The 22,482-nt window shown below is 46.7% G+C and overlaps 1 protein-coding gene across 3 annotated transcripts in view; it reads left to right on the top strand.

Moving 5' to 3' along the window:
* TCF7L1 (transcription factor 7 like 1) overlaps nt 1–22,482 on the top strand; it is a 159,071-nt gene that overhangs the window by 79,278 nt on the left and 57,311 nt on the right. The gene's annotated exons all lie outside the window — the stretch shown is intronic.

Below are 22,482 nucleotides of genomic sequence, written 5' to 3'. Positions count from 1 at the left end.
TCGTGGTATAGACATCTCCTGCCCTAACTCCTTCCAGACACTGACATCATCTTAGAACAGGCTGATGCATTAGGGGCATATTCACTCAGCAGTAAATGTTCATAAATGACTGGACCAGATAAGCCAGCGAACTGCCTATTCTTGATCATGATTGACTTCTGTACACCTCTCCCCCCAGTAGCCTATACTACAATTAAATAGCACCAATCAGTTTATATTAAAACAGTTGTTTTCTTGTTTGTCTCCTCCATTAGATCATGCCTTCCTTAGGATCAGATACGGTGTTCTTCTCTCCCCATGCCTAGAAGAGTCCCTGAGAGGTGTTCACTGTGTATTTATGGGGTAAAAAATTTCATGTGTATATGTCTTTTTATCCCTTAAGAAATTTGGTTGTCCAGACAATAAATGCTTGCTTTTCAAAACGCTAAAAGTAACTGTAGCCATTTTTGATGGGAATATTCTAAAATGCATCCTACCCTTTTCTAACTTCTTAAATAATGAAGATAGAATCTTTTTTTGTTTTGTTTTTGATGACCCAGGATCAGCTCTGTGAACTCCAGTTTTGGCTAGGACCAAAGTAGAATGAATTTTTCAAAGGCTTTTATGTAGAACCATTAAACGTTTGAGTTGAAAGAACAAAAATTTTAAGCCATCTAGTTGATCTCCTTTTATAGACCAGGAAAATGAGCTGGAACCACCAGCCGGGCCTGACTTGCAGCTGAGTGTATTTCCCATCATCACACGTGTTCTGCCCATCTCTTCTTCTTCCGCCCTGTCCCCTCCTGAGTAACTGAAGTGAGGCTGCTTCCTTTCACCTGCAGTTAAGCAACTCAGGCTGGAGGGCTGCACACCTTTCTGTTAAGGGGAGATGGTAAGCTTTCTGACCTCTGTCTTGTCCATTTTTTACTAGTTCCCAGAGTAGAGAGTTTATACTACTTATCTAGATACTATACATCTACTGATTTCAAACATCTATATTCAAATCAAGAACTAGGAACTATTTAATTAAAATAGGCCCTTGTTCCGCTGAAAAAACTCGTCATATTGTCCTTTACTAGAGTTCTTGCTCTTTAATCTGTAGGCGGGGTCCCTGGACCTTTAGCCAGGATTTTACTGACTTGATTTAGGAACACCACTTGGTCGCTGGATGGCCTGATCACCTGCAGATTAAAGTTGGCAGCTGACCGGGGCTTCCCTGGTGGCGCAGTGGTTGAGAATCTGCCTGCTAATGCAGGGGACACGGGTTCGAGCCCTGGTCTGGGAGGATCCCACATGCCGCGGAGCAACTAGGCCCATGAGCCACAACTACTGAGCCTGCGCTTCTGGAGCCTGTGCTCCGCAACAAGAGAGGTCGCGATAGTGAGAGGCCCGCGCACCGCGATGAAGAGTGGCCCCCTCTCGCCGCAATTAGAGAAAGCCCTCGCACAGAAACAAAGACCCAACGCAGCAAAAATAAATTAATTAGTTAATAAACTCCTACCCCCCAACATCTTTAAAAAGAAAAAAAGTGGCAGCTGACCATATAGGTAAGGGGAAAGACATGAAGTAATACTGCAGGAAGGTGCTTTGTAACGGAGGGTCATGATGGTGACATAGAATGTTCAGAAGAGGTTAAAGGTGTTCCATACTTTCCGTTTAAAAGAAGAAGCAGGGTCAGGGAAATGCTAATTAAAATAAAGAGATGGCAGAAATTAAAGTCTGAGAGTACAGGTGTTGGCAAGGATATTGGTTAGTAAATGATTCTTAAATTAGTATAATACTTTGAGGAGTGATTTGGCACTATCTAGTAAAATTGAAGATGCCCATATCTTCTGACCCAGCAGATCTCCTACACATGGCACAAGGGACGTGACCAAGGATAGTCATTGCTGCACCGGATGCAGGAGCACAAACTGGAACAGTGTATGTAGCCATCGATATATTAAATGCAGTCACATGGTAGAATACAGTGAGTTAACCAGATATATGAGTGTTAACACGAATAGATTCCAGAAGTCTAATGTTGATCGGGAAAAACAAGCTGCTAAAGGATACCTACAATGTAGTGCCACTTATATGAAGGTTTAAAACTCCCAAGAGAGTGTGATTACATAGGAGAGTGTCCTGGTGCTTAGGGTAAGGTGTCACGATGTCTACATATTACTTTCAAAAGGCTCAGCAAAATGAAAGTGTGTGTGTGTGTGCGCGCGCGCGCGCACACATGTATAGGGAGGGAGGTAAACATAAAACAAATTTGGGAACATGTTAATAATGATTAACCTGGTTGAAGGGCAAATGGGTTTTCATTGTTCTTCTCCTACAGTTTTCCTGTAACTTTGGAGTTTTTCTAAATAAAAAGTTGGGGAAAACGCCCAAATTGAGTCTGTAAATTGTGAAAATATATGTAATGAGTGTAGAAATATGCAGAGGCATGATACACAGCACGTTTGGACGATAGTTACTTCTGGGGAGGGTGGGGAAGTGGATGGCTGAGATTGGGTACTCTAGCTGTGTGTCAATAACACTTTGTTTCTTTTTTTTTTTTAAGTCGGGAGAGCTCTGAGATCACTATGGGAAAATGTTAAATTATTCAGTATGGGTAATGGGTCCATTAGTACTTCCAATTATTTTCTCTACTTTTAAAAATATGGCTAATAGTATTATTTATAGGTAGTTGGTTCTATAACTAAAAGTAACATTTTAAAAAACTTTTATTTATTATTTATTTTTGCTGCGTTGCGTCTTCGTTTCTGTGCGAGGGCTTTCTCTAGTTGTGGCAAGCAGGGGACACTCTTCATCACGATGCGCGGGCCTCTCACTATCGCGGCCTCTCTTGTTGCGGAGCACAGGCTCCAGACACGCAGGCTCAGTAGTTGTGGCTCACGGGCCTAGTTGCTCTGCGGCATGTGGGATCCTCCCAGACCAGGGCTCGAACCCGTGTCCCCTGCATTGGCAGGCAGATTCTCAACCACTGCGCCACCAGGGAAGTAACATTTTTTTAAACTACAGAGAAGTAGGTGAATGATTTAGATTTATTTATTTATTTAAAAGGTTAGGATCCCGTACTTGGAGGGACTGCATTTCAAGTGGCGGGATGGGGGGACAAATCGGTGTCTATTTACATGTAGGGACCTTATGCTGGGGAAGGGCAGCCAGAGCCAGTGTGCAGTCCAGCCTGCCTCCTAGGGGGCCTTGAAGGAAGGTTGGGGAGCAGTGGGTTGGGGTCCCCTTCAAAATACACATCTTGACTTGAGGTCCCTGAGGAGTGCAGAATGGTTTGAATTTAGTGAGAGTGAGCCATGAAGGAGAGGCTGACATGGGCTGCCAAGGCCACAGAAATCTTAGAAATTAGGACCTTATTTTAAAGGAAACTGAGGAGCTATTGGAAAAAGTGTGATATAATACCAAGTCTGTTTAAATTTTAAAAAAAAAAGAATAAGAAGAAGGGGGAGAGGGTAAGGAAGAGGATGGAAGGAAGGATTAGAAAGGTATGAACATGTGCATGTTTGTTTATATATGGCTGTACGTTCTTGAAAGGAGATGGGGAAGATTCACCCCAGACGGTGGGCGAGCACATACAGAGGGAATATTTCCTTGTGTTAACTGAGCTACTCGAAGAGAGAGAAAGGGAGAGAGAAGCATGTTTATGAAAGAAAATTTGGAGATTGGGGGAAGATTTTTTTTTAATGTCCCTGAGCCCTGTCATCCAAATATAACCATTTAAATATGTTGGTCCAGTTTCTGCCAGACCGTTCTTCTGGTGTGTAAATTATGTACTTGCTTCTCTTTTCAAACACCAGTGTCTTCGTACTGAGGTAGAATTTGGTGGCTTGCTTTTTTCACGTCATATTTTATCACGAGCTTTGTCTCCAATTGACACACTTAACCATTCCCCTTATTTTTAGAAACTCAGATTTTTCTGGTATTTTACTCTTATAAACAAGCGTCCAGTGCATGTCTTTTGTGTGTAAAGATTTTTATAAATTTAGGATTATGACCCTAGTGTTGATTCCCAGACTGGGCTCATGGAGTGAAAGGTTAGAAGCGTTTTGAAGCTCTTCATCATGTTGCCAAATTGCCTTACAGTGGACTCAACCAGTTTATACCTGGGGCTACTGTAAAGTACCCATTTCTCCTACACCCCTACATGGTACTCCTATTCTGTGGGACAGAATCAGTAGTATTACAAGTCCTTTTTTAAAACAAAGAAAATGTAATAGCTTCAAGTTGTTGCTGTTGTTGCTGTTTTTACTGGTTTTCCCAGGCCATACATCCTATACAGTCGACATGATTGTGTCGCCAGAAAAAAAGCCTGAGGGGGGCGGGTGGATATCACCTTTTAATTTGCTGTTAGGAGCAAATGTCTTAAACTTTCCAAAACTTAGTCTAAGCTTGGATAGATCCCTTGCCTTTTGAAATCTTGGTCCTCTCAGGATTAATGCTCTATCTTGGGGGGAAGAGCATATAAATGTTCCCCAACACATTATACGGTGTACTGAAAATCCTTTGAAACACACAAATTTAATCCAGTAAATTATCTTAAGAGATGTGTCCAAGCATAATTTTGGCTCTTATTGGTAGAAAACATATTTTAAGGTGGAAAAAATAATCATTATTGAAGCATAGAGAGCTCTCAACCATTTCTTTGGAAATACATCTTGATAATAGCAACTGTTCATCATAATACAAAACAGAAAGAGGATTAATTTGCTGAGGCATAAGAAGTCCCGCCAGTTCCTAAATGCTCTAAATAGTTTCTTGGAGATTTTTACAGTGTTTAGGCCTCAAGGAAAACCAAAGCTTCACCTCCAGGTTTGGTAGCAAACAAACGCTGCTTCTCAGGCGCTAAGCTTCGATTGCTTCTCTGGTAATAAGCTTCGTGCACATTTGCTAGGAAGCTGGACAGCTTGTCAGCAGTTACTGTCGATACAACGCAGGAAGGACACTTGCTGATGGACGAGGTGGATAAGCCGTCAGGAAGAACGCCCCTGCCATGAGCTCTGCCGGTTGCCCGCCCTTGGGAAATGGGGTGTCTAGATGCCCTGGACTGCAAGGCTGCATCCCCGACCCAGCCACACACGACACCTCTCGTCCGCTGTCTGCTGCTTCCTCCCAGCAGCTTGGTTTGCATTTCTTCGAGTTTGGAACGGGGCTTTTCCACTCCTCACTTGCTCTCGGAGACCTGAGGATCACTTTGCGTCTGAGAATAATTCATCATGGGCTGAGATCAGAGGGCTATCTGGTGCAACAATTTGTTGTCTGGTCTCTGCCTGGACACCTGCAGTGATAGGGGCGGAGCAGAGCCAGCGGAATTCCTCCTTGTCCACGTGACAGCCTTTCACATTCAGAAGACAGACGTCTGTTGTCTTCTCTTCACTGACTCTCTCCGGACAACATAGTTTTGAATGTCCTTGGGCAGCCGCTCTGCTCCGGACCAGAACACCATTCCCTGGGCGCTGGTGGGGAGCATCAGACAGTGAAGCGGCCTCCTTTTTGGGGCACCACAGGGCAGGATTGACTCCGCCAAAGTTATTGTCGTATGTGTAGCTGTCAGTTCAGCCATAATTGCCCTTCCGTGCCCTTCCTACCCTTAGCAGTGGAATATCTGTGAGTGTAGGGCTTTATCTCTGTGAACCTCTGTCTTCATGGGTTTATCCCATTTTTCCAATAGGGTAGGGGTTATACGTGCAGACCCTCGGGTCAGGGTAGATTCAGATCCCACCCTGGTCTAGTCTGATAGCTTCCTTGTGCCTCAGTTTTCCCACCTGTAAAATGGGACTAACAGCTCCCACCTCAGATGATTGTTGTGAAGATGAAGTGAGTTTTAATGTTAGTAAACAGCACCTGGATGTTGTTTAAGGCAATGGAAATATTCGCCCTGTTGAGATGCTTTAGGATCTTCACTGTGTTCCCTCCAGGTCTGCCCAGGGAACCTCCCGGATCAGCAGCCTGCATGGCACACAGGTCTGGGCTGAGTAGCTCAGGGCTAGAGAGTTAAGGCTCCCGTACCATTCATTCTGGCCTCTGTATGCCTCTGTCTTCACTTTTGGGGGTTTATTTTATGTGGTGTTTTTGTTTTTTGCTTTATGCGTGTTTGGTTTTGTAATTGTTATTTTATTTTATTACCTTTTTATTTATTTATTTATTTTTGGCTGCGTTGGGTCTTCGTTGCTGTGCATGGGCTTTCTCTAGTTGCAGCGAGCGGGGGCTACTCTTCATTGTGGTGCACGGGCTTCTCATTGCGGTGGCTTCTCTTGTTGTGGAGCACTGGTTCTAGGCGCGCGGGCTTCAGTAGTTGCAGCGCACAGGCTCAGTAGTTGTGGCTCATGGGCTGTAGAGCGCAGGCTCAGTAGTTGTGGCACACGGGCTTAGTTGCTCCACGGCATGTGGGATCTTCCCGGACCAGGGCTCGAACCCATGTCCCCTGCATTGGCAGGCAGATTCTTAACCACTGCGCCACCAGGGAAGCCCTGTAATTGTTATTTTAAATCTCTCTCAGCACACTTCCTAATACTCAGCTTGACTAAATGATCTGTGTAAATCTTCCATGTATTTCTTTTTCTTTTTTTTAAATTTTTACTGGCGTATAGTTGATTTACAGTGTTGTGTTAGTTTCAGGTGTATAGCAAAGTGAGTCAGTTATACATATACATATGTCCACTCTATTTTTTTTTAAGATTCTTTTCCCATATGGGCCATTACAGAGAATCGAGTAGAGTTCCCTGTGCTATACAGCACGTTATTTTCCATGTATTTCTTCTCCTTTTCTCTCTAATCAGACTTTCTTCTCTGAGCTCCTACCTCAGATTTACTCATTACTCAACAAATACTGACTATACATATTGTTGTATGCATGTGGGTGCCATATTGTCCTGGCCACTGGGGCCACCGCAGTGATATGAGTGTCCTGGTGAAGATGCCATTCCAGGGATCTGGGTAGACATGTGTATGTCTCATCTTCTAAGGCTGGCCGACCTCTGTGAGGTCACAGTGACCCTCTGCACGAAGACCTTGAATTTGTTCACCCCAGTTCAGCATATGGGCACTAACCCACTTGAGACCATAACTATTTTCTTTTCATCCTCTTTCCATTATTTTCTCTCCTACTTATTAAGGAATGTCTCCTCCACTATTATTTTTTTTCTTCCCAAATCATACTCAGGAAGAGCAAGATCTCAAAAAACAGAAACAGATATGCTTCAGTTCTTGAATATATTCCTCTTTACCTTCACCTTGTTGGAGATAACAGCAACCGGAATTATAAAGAGTATGCTGCACTTAGATCTTGGCAGGTCTAATTTAGGAGAACAGAGCAGATTCTTTATTGTTTTATCCTGGCCTGGAGAGTCAGTATACTGTTTCCTTACTTGTTCTCTAAAAGACTTAATTCAGAGATTTTTTTTTTAACATAGTATAAAATTCACTCTTTGTGGAGTTCTATGGATTTTGACAAACTGTGCCACCAAAGTCACAGTATAGGACAAGAACACCACCAGATTCCCCTGGGCATCCCCCTGTAGTCAACCCCTGCCCTGCAATCACTCCCAAATCCTGGGAACCACTGATCTGGTCTCCATCCCTATGGTTTTGCCTTTTCCAGAATGACATATAAGTGGATTCGTACAGCGTGTAGCCTTCTGAGTCTGGCTTCATTCGCTTAGTAGAATGCATTTGAGATTTATTCTTGTCACTGCCTGCATCAGTGTTTCCTTTTCATTACTAAGTAGTATTCCATTGTATGGATAAGCCGGTACTTGCTGATCCATTCACCTGTCAAAAGACATTTGGATTGTTTCCAGATTTGGATGGTTATATATAAAGCATTCATCTAAAGTTTTTGTGTGAGAGAATAATTTTTTTCACAGGGCTTTTTATTTAGTCATTTTACTTTTCACCTCTATTGTTCCACTCTTATTGAAAGGCTGTGGGAGTTTTGGTAGAATCTACGTCTGATAAATTACAGATGGCAGTGCATTTTGTGAAGGAATGCTGCCCCCATTCTTTCAGGAAAAAAAAAAAAAACCCGGGATTTCAAGAATTCCCAAACAAATGCCAAGGATTTCTCACCTCTAAGAGGTACTGGATTTGAACCACATCTATCCACTGGAATTTATTTTATGCTCGAAGTGGATCACCTACTTAAATTTTCCTTCTTTGCCTTTGGGTTGATATCTTTCTAAATCACAAAAATACAGCGATGCTGAGCAAATGAAGAAGATGCTAAAGGTCTGGGAATCTCAGAACGAGGGTTTGTCCTCAACTTTGGACACGTGGGAAGAAAAGTGAGGTGAGCAGTAGTGCATGAACACTGGCATTATCCCAGTACAAGGGACGGGTGCTGGGAATGGGATCAGGCTTGGAGATTTAACTTGCTTCTGAAGGACATTCCCAAATCCTGCTCTGGGATAATTCCCCAACTACCATTTAATCAGCTCCATTAAACCCTGCCCTGTCTAGTGCACTGTGCTCCAGACACAGCTCTCCTGGGCTCTCAGTAATAGCTCAATTGTGTGTAAGTGGCTGTGAAGAGGCTCTGTGTGCTGGATGAATAGGCCCCATCTCCATGGAAACCGGCTCTGGCTGAGGGGCTGACCTTTGACCCACTTGTTGCCACCATACTGTTAACCACTGGTGCCTCTTGGGTGGAGAAAGAAAGCAAGGAAATGGCTGTCAAAGTTGTTTTCATTTTCCCTTAGTTTAGGCCTGGGTCCACACTAAGTTGAAATAACACACCAATATTAATCCAAAGCACTTAGATATTATGAGTTTAATTTAATTACAGATTCTGTCCGTCTTCCCTTGTTCCCCCCCAAGCATTTTCCTTATCCTACAAAGCAAAACTCAGCCCTGGTGACAGGATTGGTTTGTCATTCCCGCTATGGAGATGCCCGGGAGTGTAGTTCCTAAGGGGCAGACCCATGTCCCTGGAGTCACTGTGGTGTGACCATGGGCCCATTCCCTCATCTGTACACAGAACTGATGCACTACCTGTAACCCAGAACCTTGTGAAGGTCAGTGAGAAGATGTGTACCTGTGAGGCTCTCCACTAGCCTAGGCGTTAGGATCTCAAGTGCAAGGGCAAATCATGCACCGTTTTGGCGATGATAAAAAAAACTTGGCCACCTTGCAGATCGGCCAAGATGGCTTTAGCAACCCTATAGTGATTCCACAGCTTGTGCCCTGTCTGTATCAGCAAGTATTTTAGTCCCCGTGGCACTCTGAGTACAAGTAGATTTTTTTTTTTCAGGCTCCATCCTCTGCTCTGAACTGACTTGGGTTGTCATGGTTGTCCTGGACCCCATGAAGACATCACAGACAGAATCAGGCCTGTCATCCTCAGGTTTCCCTGCAGAGGGGCCCCTGGCTGGGGTCAGACTCCCGGGGCTCCTCTCCTAGGTGTGTAGCGGAGGCTTCTGGATGGGATAAACGTGTAAACGTGCTGCTTTGTCCCTGAAGCCCAGAGTGTAAAAGTGAATATTTCAAGAAAAAGCTGATTTGTCAGGTTTCTGGCTGGGGCCACCCCATCAGACAAGTCAGGTCATCTCTTGAAAAGGAATCTTTTTATTCCATGAGTGGAGGAGGAAAGTGACCTTTGGTTCCTGCAGTACTAAGACCTGGGATGGGGTAGGGGAGGTTGTATGTATTTATTCCTCTGAGAATGTGTCAGGCCCGGGGAAGTGGGAACACAGGAGGTAGTAACGAGCCCCAGACTAGTTCCTTGGAGAAAGTCAGAATGCCAAGTAAGAATCCTTCTTCAGAGACAGAAGTCTCGAAAGTTCCATGGCTTTCCAGGAATTACAGGAATTGGATTCTTCAGACCTCAAGTCACTATCTTGAGGTTTTTCTATTTGTACTTTGATCTCATGTAATCCACATTAGTGTGGGAGACCTCCATTACTACAGAGGTTAATGGGGGTTGCTTTCGAGATGTGTCTGGTTTGAGTTTCCCGCCTGGCCTGGAGTATGGTCAAGGAGGTAAATCATCTGGGGCACCTCTTAGGATTGGAGAGGTCCAAAATACTTTCCAGGCCTTTAGTTAGTTAGTTTACTTAGTTTAGTTCTAAGATATTTGAACAGCTCGTCTAGTGGGGACTTTTTCTGTTTTCCTGCAACTTGCCCGCAACTTGGTCGAGCCTTGGATTCTATGATACTCAAGCAAGGATGCCCACTGCGATTGTCCCTGGCCGGACCCCTGGTCACCTGGAGGTCTACGGTGTGCCTACCTTTCCGTCGCTTATTTTATGGGACTCAGATGGTGCAGAACAGCTGCTCGGGTCGTGGGCCGCGGAAAGGCAGCCTGCGTGGGCGTCCACGAGATCATTTACTGTAAGCGGTTCAGCACGCTTTTCCAATCCCCAGAAAGAGCCATTATCAGCGGACGGACTATTTACGGGAGACTGGGCTGGAGTAGCAGTTCCATTGCCCCAGGTTGTGGGGAGCCGGAAATATACATATATTAACCCTGGGTTTGGGGAGGGGAGAAATGAGCGTCCCCTTCATTCTGCAGCTGTGTAAACAGTCCAGGGGGAGAGGGGCGAGCTGCGGGTAATGGGGGAGGAGGGAGGGTGCCCGATCGAGGGGCCTCCCTGGGGGCCCTGGGAGGACTCTGAGCCAGGTGGGGGAGGGGCGGATAAGAATGTGAGGCATAAGGAGGGGGAGTTACGGAGACTCTGGGCTTTTCGCGTACAGAGGACACAAGTAGGGGTGATGCGAAGTGATGAAAAGCCTAAGCGGTCTGGGCCTACTTGACCGAAAGAGAAGGAGCGAGAGGAAAGTGATTGGGGAAGAAGGGGATGGGGGAAGGCCAGATGGAGGGGGCGTGGCAGATGACAGGCTCTTTGCCTTCGGGGTCAACGTCGGGAAGGGCTCTCCTTCTCCACTCAGTCGCTTGTTCCAGCAGCCAATGACTATTGGGTTCCTGCCGTATACCGAGAACAGTTCTGCGCAGTGGCAGCGGGCAGGGCGTGGAGATTCCTTTGTAGGACATTGGCCCTATTCACAGAGAGTCCATAAGCCTGTGGGGAAGAAAGGCCAGCACACAAATGACCCCCCTCCTGGCCCTTTGTGTCCTGCAAGGGGGTGTCGGAGGAGAAGGGGCGGAGGCAGCGGGAGCACGGACGGTGGGCGGAGGGTGCTTTGGAGGCGAGTCTGGGTCTGAACCTCAGCCCTCACGAGGCACGTCTGACCTGGACTCTCCCATCGCCTCTGACGTTCAGATGATGGCAGCTCCCAGGGTGGGGGATTGAACACAGCATTTTACCAAGTGCGTCGCACGTATACGTAGTAGGAACTCGGCCGTCACGCACTGCCGGGGGCTACTACTCACTCCTACTTCATTCAGCGCTAATCTGTGGGTTGCCTTCTAGAGCCAGTCCCTGTTCTAGGATCTGAGACAGGCTGGCTTTCTGCCCTCAGGGGCATCACATTCTACTGGGGGAGACAGATGAAACACCGCCAGTAATGATGTGCTGGGCAGAGAGCTAAAACAGGGCGGCATGTAGGGTTGGAGGAGCTCCTTCCGATCGGTGGACAGGAGGGCTGTTGAGGTATCGCGAGAGTGACAGGGAGATCCAGGTGAGGGTGTACTGTTGAAAAGGCCACGGGGTGGGAAGTGGGAGACGGCATCAGAGAGGAGGGCAGAGGCCAGACCAAAGTGTAGCGGTTGGATTTTACTCCGTGTGCAGAGGAATTGATTGGAGGATTTTAAGTAGGGGGGGTGTGACTTCATCATCAATATAAATTTCAAAATAATTCTCCAGCTACTGTGTCAAAAAGGGATGGAAGGAAGGGACAGGAGTTGGGTCCATAGCGGGTGCCTAGTTTGGAGGTGCGTGCACCTCACCTCCTTTGCTGGATCCAGCCGCCAGGCTGAGGTCCCCCTGCCACCCCTGTGCAGGCTCCTCCCCGGGCAGATGGTCAGGGCCCGCCCTCTCCGGGTTCCTCGTACCCTCTCCCCACTGCTGCTGTGAGGGTTGGAGCCCTGCCCTGCCTTGGACGCAGACAGGCGGCATCCTTCCCCTCCTTCCTGGGCACAGTGCAGACCATTTCCCATCTGTGTGCGAGGCCCTCCCCAATTCCTCAAGCCCTGGGAAACTCTATGCCTCCCAAACGCAGTAGGAACAATAGATCTAGCCCAGGTTTGCCCCTGGTCCAGTGGATGACTTTGCACCAAGCCCTCTAGGGCAACACCGCTCAGTAAAAATGTAATGTGAGCCCTAGGGGTAATTTTAAAATTTCTAGTAACCACATTTAAGAAAAAGGGACTTCCCTGGTGGTCCAGTGGTTAAGACTCCATGTTTCCACTGCAGGGGGCACGGGTTCGATCCCTGGTTGGGGAGGTTCGGCATGCTGTGCGGTGCGGCCAAAAAAAGAAAAAGAATTAAAAGGAAACAAGTAAATTAATTTTAATGATGTATTTTATTTAACCCAATTTATCAACAATATTATCATTTCAACATGTACTCAATATAAAAAGTTATTCCCAAGGTGCTTTATGTTCTTCCATATTGAGTTTTTGGCATGTGTTTTACATGTGCTGCACCATCATTCCATGTGCGCTGAAGCCACTTGTGGCCAGTGGCCACCGCACTGCATGGGTGGCTCTGGGAGCCTCCCTTTCCTCTTCTGCACAATGGAGATGAGTCCCTCCCTCACAAGGCTGCGGTGAATACAAAGGAGAGGAAGCCTGAGGACTGCAATGGAGATTTAGGATCTTAATAAACGAAGCTATCATCCCAGAAGGTGTGGATGGGAAAACCGGAGTGCGACTAAGAGGGCTGATGTGGGAATTTCTCTCCTGATTCTAACAGTCACCATTTTTTAAGCAAGAGATAGCAGAAACGCGCACAGACAATTAAAACGATAAATTGCCTAAAATAGTGCATATACTTATGGACTAAATTACGTGGGGGCAGAATTTAGTGTCTTACTGAAATTTGAAAAGGTAATCTTTCAGCAAAAGGAAAAAAGAGAGAGAGAAATGTATTTCTTTTCCCTAAACCATGGTATCAGTAAACATGTGTGATGCTTTTTGTTAACTTGTATTTTAATGGAAATATTAAATCTGTGGCTTTTGTTTTTGTTTTTAAGGAAATAGAGAAAGGAAGGAAGCTGGAGGGTTTAAATTCGTTATGCTAGCTTTGGATTCTGCAGAATCAGGAAATCAGAAAGTACAAGTTCTCAGAGCAGTGACATTTAACTTGATTGGGAAGGGCACACCCAAGGTCACCCATTTAAGGGTTTGTCTTCCTTTTCAACATTTTTCACAGAATGTCTTTTGGAGCTCAGCATTTTTTTGGTTTTTCTTTTTCAGTGTGGGAACAGAGTTCGAACACTAGGGTTTTCTCACTTGACTCTGCAAGTGCCCTGTCCTCAGTGCTTCCTGCATGATAGCGCTCAGTGGAAGTTTGTTGACTGACGCATAGATCGTGCCTTAAGGATGGGGAAGCAGTAAGGAAGGTGTTCTTCCCATTCTTTGGCCTGGGGGACTGCATGTGTTTTTAAACAGTCCTTGTTTGTGTGAGATAATTCAGGCCCCAAGTATATTTTTATTTTATTGGCTCCCTTAGAAACATTAAAAAAAAGTTAAATACAGCCACTGTTTATTTTTAGTATTTTAACTAAACTCTCCTATGATTTAGAAGCTGGACAGCTACATAGGTCTAGGAATAGTTTGTTTCTATTTCCCCATAAATATTCCTTTCAGGTTTCTTTTCGCTTTCTTTCTTTTTTATGGCCAGGGAAGTTTTTTAATTACCCAGATTCTAAAAACATGTAGCTTGAAGAAACTGATGAGAACGTCTTCCACTATCTGGATCACTTCAAACCAAACCAAACATTTACCTGCAGGGCCCCAGAGGGAGGGAGACTTAGATGTCCTCCAGCAGGTCTTTTCCTTTTTAAAATGTTTATTTATTTATTTTTATTATTATTATTTTTTTGGCCGTGCCGCAAGGCATGTGGGGTCTTTGTTCCCCGACCAGGGATCGAACCTGTGTCCCCTGCAGTGGAAGCGTGGAGTCTTACCCACTGGACCATAGGGAAGTCCCCCCAACAGCTCTTTTCCATCTCTGACACTTATGATCCCATAGTTCTTCCGTAGGCACCTTGAGGTTTGGAAACCTCATGGCTGCTGGCTTCCCTGGGGCATTCCTACTACCCCCATACTGCCAGCTGCCACCTGCCAGCTGCCAACATAGAACCCATCTCACATAAAGCGCAAGTCCAGTAAAATGCCAACAGCCGGCCAGATCCACACTTGTCCATTTGTGAACACATAAGAATTTCGTTCCCTTCTGTTCCTGCAGGATGCCTGAAAGAATGGTTCTACACTTGGTCCTTGAGGTTTTGTCAGCTTAACTTTCTCCTCCAAGCCTGACCACACTATTATAACAATACAAACCCCAACCCCGTGTCTCTGGACCTCAGAAGCTGCCCTCAGCTCTGTGTCCTCCTTCTTGAATGGGCTCCATGTCACAGTTTGTGGATAGCAAGCGTGAAGCCTTGTCCCCGGGCTGTTTGCTTCCTGCCATTTCTCCTCTTTGAAAATCTCTAGTTTTCTGTCTCCTGCAAGAACTCTCCCCCGACACCTCTATCTCCCTCTTTCTCAGCCTCCCTATTCTTAGAAACAGCTATTTTGTCTCGGACTTCCCTGGTGTGCTGCTGCACTTTTTTTTTTTTAAAAGCTCTTGAATGAAAGGGCATGTTTTTCTTTCTCCACTCAGATGACAGACCTTTCAAGGTAAAGCCTCCTGCAGTTCTTCCAGACCTCGGTGCAGCCAAGTATCAGCACATAGTAGTTATTCAAAACTAAGTAACTTGAGTTGGCTTCTAGTTGAACCTCATGTATCTTGGTCAACGTGGGCAAAATGGTACGCATTCAGCTCCTGTAAAATTGGCATACTATTGCAAAAGAACTCATTCTATAAATCATGATGGCTACTCCTTGGGATCAGGAAGTGCTTGAGATCCCCTTGCTCTCTCTTCGTGTTTTGATGGAGGGGACATTGAGGCCAGCTATCACCCAGAGGTGGGTACGGAAGACTGAGCGTTTGTAGCTCATTGCCAGGAATGGTGAAGCTGAATGGAGGCTTTTCAGTAGCTCACATGGGGCTTCCACGCTTCGTTTTGAGTTCCTCAAGGGCCATTTTGTATCCTGCGATGAGGCGTTTGTGACACAGTGTCCACCTCTGCGCCAGATTTGAGTAGAAAGGGATGAAGGGGGCAAGCGTGGGCACTGTACTCGGGGACGCTGTGCTTACACGTTATTCACAGGGACTCAGTTGTTTGAGTAGAGAGATGTAACCCATTTCTCCTGTGAAACCATTGTCTGTGTCTAAACGGAAGAGGTGTGGGAAGCGTAGCAAGGAAAGGGAGGGAGCCAGACCAAGGGGAGCTGGCAGGGGTGTGGGGTGGGGAAAGGAGAGCTCCCTGGCCAAAGAGGCAGGATTCTTGTTCCATGAAATGTGAGGCAGTATTTGGTTCACCCGTTCATTCCGGAGATACACGTTGAGCCACCCACTCTACGTGCCCTGCACCAGGTGAGCCAAATATACATGTTAGGACGCACAAGGTACACAGTCCCCGTTCTCAGGGAGGGACAGGCCAGCGGAGTTGGCCTTCAGAGACAGACCCCATCCCCTGCCAGTCATGGACCACAGTGGGAACAGCACCCCTAGAGGTGCGAGATGCCATGGGCAGAGGGTTCCGCATCCAGCCCCAGGGAAAGAACTAACGGGGACAAGGCAAACTTGTGGCGTCCCAGCCCCTCAGGGAGGGTTCAGGGCAAAACCGCCAGTTCATTTGTTCATTCACTCGCTTAACAACTGTTTATTGAAGGCCTCACTGGGGGGTGACTTTTCAGTAAAGACTGAAGGTGGGGGACTTCGCTGGTGGTCCAGTGGTTAAGAGTCTGCCTTCCAATGCAGTGGACATGGGTTCGATTTCTGGTCGGGGAACTAAGATCCCACATGCCATGGGGCAACTAAACCCGTGCGCCACAGTTACTGAGTCCGTGTGCTCTAGAGCCTGTGTGCCACAAGTAGAGAGACGCCTGCACACTGCAATGAAAGATCCCGCATGCCGCAACTAAGACCCAACACAGCCAAATAAATAAATTTTTTAAAATAAATAAAGGGGAAACGGCAGAATTTGCTGATAAGGGTATAAGAAGAAGAAAAGAGTCAGGGGTATCTCCTAAATGACAGGAAGGATGGAAGTGCCATTAACTGAAATGGGAAAGACTGTGGGACGAGCAGATATGGGGAGGAAATCACCCGGAGCTCCGTTTAGGACGTGTTGCCTATGAGCTGCTGTTGGGACATCCAGTGAGAATACTGATGGGCAGTAGGGTAATTGATTTCAGGGAAAAGGTCTGGGTTAGAGAGAGAGAGACCTTAGAATCATTGGCACACTGCTGGTACCCAGACAGGAGATCCCTGGGGGATGAGGGCTGAGAAGAAGGTGAAGGGCTGACCCCTGGCACTGCAGCTTTCACAGCAAGAATTGACAAGGGAAACTGAGGAGAGCAGCCGAAGAGCTAGGAGAGCCTGCAGGGTCCGGGGTCCCTGAGCCAAGGAGGGGGGAGTATGTGAAGGAAGAGGGAGGGATCACGAGTCAGATGCTGCTCAAGGGCCAGATGAAGGTAGAGGTTGAGCTAATGGAGGTCACCACTGTCCTCAAAAACGTGGTTGCCATGGAGTTCCCAAGGTGGACATGGCACTCTGCTGGAGAGCGGGACAGACTCCAGGATGGGGCATCAAGGCAGATGCTGGGGCAAAGGAGGCTCCTCTCCAAAATGCCAGGCGTGCCTGGCCACCGTGGAGCCTCGGGAGGGAGAGTCCCTGGAATCTGCGCTGAACTCCCTGATCTGGGAAGATTGGCGTCATCGGTGGGTCAGTGTTGGGTTCCCACAATGCAAAGGACCGAAGCTGCCTGTGGCCCAGGACTGGCTCAGGAGCATGGGATCTAGGGGACTCCTGGGAATCGAGGGCCTCGGTCACCACTCCCTCTGCCATCTTAGATAGAGTGAGTAGCTGAAGAGGCTCCCGGCTGGACACAGTGCTAATAAGGAGCCCCGGATGGGCAGCCAGAAACCACAATGGGGAATCTTGGAGCTCCAGGATCAGGTCCGGGGGGCCTCTTTAAAGTGAACCAGCGACTGTCATACACTGAAAGGGGTTTGTCAGAGGGACTCTGATAGAGGGCAGCCATGCCCCTCGGGGGCAGAGCGGCGCTGGCCCTGGTTCTCCAGTGACCGGCCAGCCTTTCTTCCCCAGGAAGGTCTCCATCTGAGACGCAGCCGGCATTCCTTCTGACCAGTGGCTCAGGGCAGGACCATCCCCGCTGCTGACTTGATGCAGTGGTGTTATTTGTGCTGCCACTAGTCAGGGAGGCTGGCCTGGCTCTGGCCTCCAGAGAGCTTAAGTCTCGCGGTAGAAGAAAATGGGTGATGGGCTTCTCAACACAAGTGAGTGGGGTGGAGTTCCAGCTTCCAATTACTCATAAGCTTCTCAGGCTTAGAGGAACCTTAAGCTGCCCTCAGAGGAAACTCAATTAGATCAAAACTGGATTTAATTGCTTAATGAATTCTAAATGTGCTAAAATTTAAAGGCAAGCTTGTCTGGGGGCCTGGGAGGGTGAGGTACTATGAGGAGTGTCACATGCCTTTTCTGACATTGAAGAACGAAGCTCACCCCCAACACTCCCAACCTCGCCCACGGATGTTCCAGATTATGTCATAGGTGCTCGGGTTCCTGGCTGATTGACGTACCTAAGGACTCACATCCATTGTCTCATTTGATCCTCAGAATAGTTCTAAGAATTAAGTGCAGCTGCTATAATCACTCCTATTTCACAGGCGATGAGCTGAGGCTTATCGAGGTGATGGATTTGCCCCTGGCAGGGCCACACTTTCCACCCGGTTCTCCTGATTTCCACATCTGGCCATCGCCTGACAGGGCAGAGGGAAGAGGAAAGGAAGTAGCCCCTCCGACAAGTGTATTCACGGATATTGCCACTGGCATTTATTAAGAACAGATGGGCCAGAGCTTCAGCAGAGTTGCAATCCTAAGGACTCCTCAGCATTTAACTCTCAAGACATTTTTTTTTTTTCCTTATCTCATGAAATCATGCCGTCTAGTCATGATCTGATACATGCACCCCAAGGAGGGTTTGACCCACATCTGCTTGGTGTATGGGGATGAAAAACAACCTTCCTTCTTCCAGACTGTAGGATTTGTAGGACCAGAACGTTGGCCTATGGCTGTTGTCACCATAGGCCTTGGCTTTCCACCATTCTCTGTAAACAGCTTTCAATGAGATATATGCCATTTGAGTGGGAGGGTTTTGTAGTTATTTCCTTCATAACTGAGACAATTAATTGACTATGCTCTTACCAAGTTCTGTTTAATTGCCCCACTGGGTTTACATCCAGACAGGAGGCCCCTTCTGTCTTTTTTTTTTCTTTTAAAATATTTATTTACTTGGGTGCACCGGGTCTTAGTTGTAGCACGCAGGATTTTAGTTGTGGCGCATGCGGGATCTTACTTGCAGCATGCGGGATCTAGTTCCCTGACCAGGGATGGAACCCGGGCCTCCTGCATTGGGAGCATGGAGTCTTAACCATTGGACCACCAGGGAAGTCCCAGGAGGCCCCTACTGTCTTTTTGATATTTGAGCAGGTACACATGCTGTGAGTGGTTCAATAGACTCCATATTGAACTTAATAGACTGATAAACAAAGCCTCCCAGGACCTTGTTTCCCCAAAGATGGCCAAATTCGCACCCTACCTGTTGTTATTATAGTATGTTATGTATTACATATATCATAGTATAAGTCATATATGACTGTAGTATAGCAATATGACCACTAGTATTAGTAGCCTCTCCCTCCTACACACCCACATTCATTCTTACACATCCTATTTCAGAAGATTTATCTTCTTAAAGGCTTGTTTTACACTGAAAACAAGTCTAGGAGGCCGGAAAGCAACAGCTAAGCTAGAACCTAGTCCTAAAATTCCCGTGCCTTATTAGAAGAAATCTCTTCCAATTAGACCATTTTTCTTTCTGTGCCAAGGCGGGTATTTTGAGAAATCTGATCAAATCTATTCAGATTTTTGGACTTAACTTACAAAACTTAAACAAATGGATTTTTTGGGGCACTGTTTCAGGATTCGCATAAAATAAAATAACATCCAGTCTCCTTCTCAGGCAGCTAAAGTTGAGTTTTAGGCAAAATCGTGAGGGGTTGGAAATGGGCTTCAGATGGTGAGGCTGTTCGTGAAGCCTATGGCTCTGTAGAATGAAGTGTTAATGTTGCAGCTGGATTCTATTCCTTTGTGAACATGCAAATTAGCAATCTTCAGTGGCTCCCTCTGCCTGCATACTTATATTCCAGTCTCCAAATGTGTTATTTGTTATTAAAATCACCATATTTATGTGCGGGGGTTTGCGGTGACTTCCCCAGATGCACTGACCCTAATTGTAACCATACAGGTTATTCAAACATACTTGGATATTTAAAAAAAGAAGAGACTCTAGGCCAGCATGCACTGCTAGTCGAGTGTAATGCAGAAGTGTGAGGGCGCCTTGTGGGCTGCGTTCGGTTCTGTTCGGCTCCAAGAAAGGTATCTTCCAATCTTGATTAAACAAATGTGTAATTGACCTGGAACCTTCCAGGTGGCTTATTTTTAAATCAGTAGTCATAATATCATTACAGATCTTTAGGCTTTCCTGATATTTGCTTTTTGTGAGCAGAAAATCTAGGGAGCCTGCTAACTGGCCCCCTGCAGTATGGAGGACAGGTGTTCCCCAAATGTGACTTTGGGGGATCTGCGGCGTTTAATAACAGCTGCATGGTTATCTGGTTGTTGCCTTTCAGCCTCGCACATGCGTGGGAATCACCTGAGGAGCTTGTTGGTTTCATGCAGCTTCTGCTCCCACAGGTCTGAGGTGGTGCCTGAGACTCTGCATTTCTAACATAATGCAGATGGTGGTGATGATGCTGGTCTGAGGAGCACGCTTTGAGTAGCGAGGCTCTAGAGCCAAGTAAATGCGACCCAGTTTCCAAACTCGAGAGGGCCAGGCCCCCAGAAGGCCTTTTCTATCGGCCCTAGATTTTCCTAGCCTCTCCCCTCTAGCGCATACACGTTTACATTTGCAGAGGAGAAAATCATGGACATCTGACAACATTTGTTTAATGTTGATTGCTGTGGGGCCCTTTGGGAGTTGGGAGAAAGAAGAGCATCTCAGCCAGCCGCCAGTCCCCACCCCAGAACCATCAAGATTGTGAGCATTGTGCATGTATTTTTCCAAAAATGTGCATGATCATGGCGGATCCACCCATTTGGCCTTACAATCTCAGAGGCCCCTCAGCCAGAAGGGAATGATTGGTCCAGAATAAACCCACCCAGGGTGGCAGTCAGTTCTTTACTGCTCTGTTTAGACCTGGCCTGAGGATTGACATTTCCTTTTACTGTCTCAAGTGAGAGCTATCCTGGGCTTCTTCCAGCAGCCCACATCTCCTCCCAAACTCTGCAATCCTGTGGTTGCTCCATAAATAGTTGTTGACTGACTTGACTCATTCCCTAGGCAAAAAAAAAAAAAAAAAAAACCCGCAAGGCAGGAGGAAGGAGGGAAAGGCGGGAGTGGATTTGGTTTTCTGTCTCTCCTTAGTATCCTAAGGAAAGGCCCAGCCTACTGTCTGAATGTTTGCAGGATATAGCTATTTTCATCTTACGAAGTAGCATTAAGAAGTGTGATTTTTGTTATTCGCTAATTGCAGTTTCTTTCTTTGGATGCTTTAAAGGCAGAAAGCATTTCCCTCCAGAATTTCCAACCGGGAACCCAGCAGGAAAACCAGCTGCCGCCACCACCATGACTGCTTGGGAAGTATGGCCCCTTGCTTTTCTCTCCTCCAGAATTGGAAGGGGTTTCCCTGGCTTGACAAAGTGAGCCAGGAGAAGGGGGCTTTGTGACAAGGGGCCTGTTGTATTGCAAACACCCCGTCTTCTCAGGCTGGCCTGAACTGTCACTCCAGTGCCTTTCCTGGGGTCTCTGGAACCTTCCTCAGAACTTACATAATCTTTGTCACTTCCAAGAACCCTTCCTGGCACAAGGCCTCCATAAAATCATTCGCTTTTGAGTCTGAGCTCTGGTGGAGCCTTTCTCTGAGTTTTTTTGCACCTGGGTGACACTCGGGCCTTTTCACGGGACAGTAGAAAACCCCTGGGCTCCAGGGGTGAGGAAGAGGCTCAGTTTCCAAATCTGTGAAAAGGAAAAGATAAGATAATGGTTCTGGATCCACACTGTTGTCTTAAGGATTAAGTGAGTTTGCATATGCAGAGACTTAGGCAGTGCTGGACACAGTAACCTGACTGCTACTATTGTGGTTTTCCTGTGGCGTTTGCATTGCTTTGTTTCTATAATACGAGCTTATTCAACTCATCTTTGGGTTCCAGTGTCTAATGAAGTAGATTGTATGCTCAATAAATGTTTCTTTTAAATGAATGATGGGAGGGATGAGTTACAAGCGTGATATGCTGGCAGATGTTTAACAACTGGCTCTGAGGGTGGAGGGTGCCCTGATTTGTAGTGTTTGTCATTTTCCATGGTGTAAAAACTCCCACCATGACCGATTTCAAGCTACCAATGTGGCGACAGTGAACACTGGGTTTGGAAGAGATGCTGATAATCCAGGGCCAGCTGGCTCTCCTGCGCCGCTGGGAGGCGTCTGTGATAGACAGAAACCATAAGGCTGCGGCCATCCCTGGCCTCTCCCCCTACCACACATAGGAATTGGTCATTTGGCCTTTTTATTTATTTGTATGTTTGTTTTTATTTTTGTCTGCGCTGGGTCTTAGTGCAGCATGCGGGATCTTTAGTTGCGGCATGCAGACTCTTAGTTGCGGCATTCATGCGGGATCTAGCTCCCCGACCAGGGATCGAACCCGGGCCCCCTGCATCGGGAGCGCGGAGTCTTACCCAGTGGACCACCAGGGAAGTCCCAATTTGGCCTTTTTAAAAAACACTCAATGAGAAGATCTTAAACATTGACTAGTTCAAAAGTGGGATTTTTAGGGGGACTTCCCTGGCAGTCCAGTGGTTAAGACTCTGCGCTTCCACTGCAGGGGGCACGGGTTCGATCCATGATCGGGGATCTAAGATCTCGCGTGCTGCGTGGGTCGGCCAAAAGAAAAAAAAAAAGTGGGATTTTTAATAAGCATGTGCAAACCTCCTATTACACTACTTTGTGTTTTGTGTACGTTCAAAGCCCCCAGGTTGTGCTGTCCTCTCTGAAGGAAGCCCTGCATGCAGGGAATTCAGCACATCTGGGGGACAGATAAATAACCTTTGACAGACCTTTCAGAGCCACTTAGAAAAGGGAAAGCAGAAAATAGAGGCCCCGGAGGACACTTAATGTTCAGTCTGCGCAGCAAAAAAGGTGGTAAAGGAGTAATTAGCAGGTTTCTAAATAGCAGCTAAGAGTTAGGGGCCAAATGT

This window comes from Delphinapterus leucas, chromosome 13 (assembly GCF_059928025.1).
Source record: "Delphinapterus leucas isolate spDelLeu-1000000601 "Yukka" chromosome 13, BTC_Dleu_Yukka2, whole genome shotgun sequence".
NCBI classification, from domain to species: Eukaryota; Metazoa; Chordata; class Mammalia; order Artiodactyla; family Monodontidae; genus Delphinapterus; species Delphinapterus leucas.
The sequence above is the reverse complement of the archived record's forward strand: the minus strand, read 5'-3'. Positions and strand labels throughout refer to the sequence as shown.